Raw genomic sequence first — 1928 nt, 5'->3', positions numbered from 1 at the left:
CCACTACCCTGCATTCCATGGAACCACAAGGAAGCCATGCAGAGAATTTAGGGAATTATTTCCAGAAAAGAAATCAGTTTGGGGCTGAAGTTAGGGAGAGAGACACTCTGAGCAACACAAACTTGTCTTGGTGAGGAGGTAGAGGAAAAATAAACACAGTATGGAAAATGTTAATGTACAAAAGAGCACAGGGTAGACCACAACACAGAAAGGCAAGTCCATCCAGTGAGAAAGCTCTCTACTCCCCACTTGGAAACCTCCAGACTCATGGACCATTGGGCACAAACTTTGCTTTAGGAAGTAGAACCACCTTCCACTGCCTCTTCTTCTGGCTGCCTCACTTCCCCTATCAAAGTTTGATTTTGAATTCTATGGGCTCTGTGGTTACAGAGGACACTGAGGACTTGAAGAATGCCTTCAGGGTAGTTTCAGGGTCCACTTTGGCAGGAGGGTTAGATGAGATGGCAGAGTTCACCCTGTGAGTCAGCTCATTCTCGTTTTTCACTTTAGGACTCAGCTATAGCAGGATGGGCTGATCTGAGGTGATAAGGTTCCCATTCATATGAAAGTTGCCCATCCAGACACCAGTTGTTATATTTATTATATGTGGTGATGGCATTACCCTTCTTAACAAGGACCACTTATGCCACCTCAGGATGGACCAGTTGAGACCAGTTCAGGGCTCTATGTACACAGAAAAGCTCAACAATGTCATGCTTAGTGCCTGTAAGGTGCAGATGATTCAGTCATCTTGGTACTTTCCAAAGTACTGAGGATAGGCTCAGCAGGTGGCAGCTCTTTGGGAGAATCCTCCCTGTTTACTAGTGGCAAAAAATTTTGCCCAAGGCTTTTGTTCCAACTGAGGAGGGAAGAATAGGAGCTGTGTATGCATCATCTTAAACAACTTTGGTGAGAAGCATTGGGCATGGAAAGCTTGTAACTACTCATCCCAGTAATGTGGTAGAGAAAGCTGCCTGAGACTGAATTTCATCTGTTTACTAGGAATGGGAGCTGCAACATCATTGTCTTCATCCAGGTCATATAAATTCTGTCTGGCCTGGTGATTACTGATGATGTTAATTCTCATTCCAGCATGATGGGCATGAGGTGGTGTCGTGGCCTTCTGCAGTGGAACCTGGGTGGTTTTGGTGAGCATCACAGCCGGAGTCACAGACCCAATGAGGGGGGAAGGACAAAGGCAGCATGGGGAACTTCATTTCAAGCTGAGCTTCTCCCAGGCATTGAGCACCTGGCAGGGGTTCTGGGGTGCCATGCTCTACTGTTTGCAGGGGTTCAGCAACTCTCTGGCATCCTGCACTTTCCCTTTGATCCAGAAATGAGCATGTTTCTGTGAAAAGCTTGCCTGGGCATCCTTGACTCCCAACTTGAGCCAGGCATCTGAGAGGCCAAACTTCTGCACAGCATAACACCTCTGCTGGAAGGTGGCTTAGGAGGCTCTGTTGGATCCCAAACACAAGATCAGACACCTTCAACTCTTGGTCTGACATTGAGATGCCCCTTTGCCACAGCCCCACCGTTCCTGATGAGCTCATCCAAGGAGATCTCTGCCATCTGGCACCACTAAACACCTAGGATTCCCTCAGTCCTCAAGCCTGCCCTTTCCGCCACTTCAAATATCTTCTTAAACACTTCTGATCATTGAACTCACACTACCTGACAGGGAATCCATTCTATTTCTTAACAGTTTTAATTGTTGCAATGTCAGTCTCTGAATGTGATTTCCAAAGGAAGAGTGATTTACCAGTCATTTCACTATTCTATACACTACAGAACATTCTCTTCCTGCTCTTTTCAGGAAGAAGGCTCTTGCAATGTGATGGAAAATGAAAATTGTGCTGGGTGAGTTAGAGAATCTAGATTGTAAACCCAACTCTGCCACTGCCTTCCTTAAATTTCAACTTCTTAGG

General features: G+C 46.1%; 1 pseudogene; it reads right to left on the bottom strand.

The window, feature by feature from the left end:
- Positions 1-349: 349 nt before the first annotated feature.
- LOC112308154 (polymerase delta-interacting protein 3 pseudogene) lies at positions 350-1572 on the bottom strand (annotated as a pseudogene).
- Between the last annotated feature and the right edge of the window lie 356 nt (positions 1573-1928).

This window comes from Desmodus rotundus, chromosome X (assembly GCF_022682495.2).
Source record: "Desmodus rotundus isolate HL8 chromosome X, HLdesRot8A.1, whole genome shotgun sequence".
Taxonomy (NCBI): Eukaryota; Metazoa; Chordata; class Mammalia; order Chiroptera; family Phyllostomidae; genus Desmodus; species Desmodus rotundus.
The sequence above is the reverse complement of the archived record's forward strand: the minus strand, read 5'-3'. Positions and strand labels throughout refer to the sequence as shown.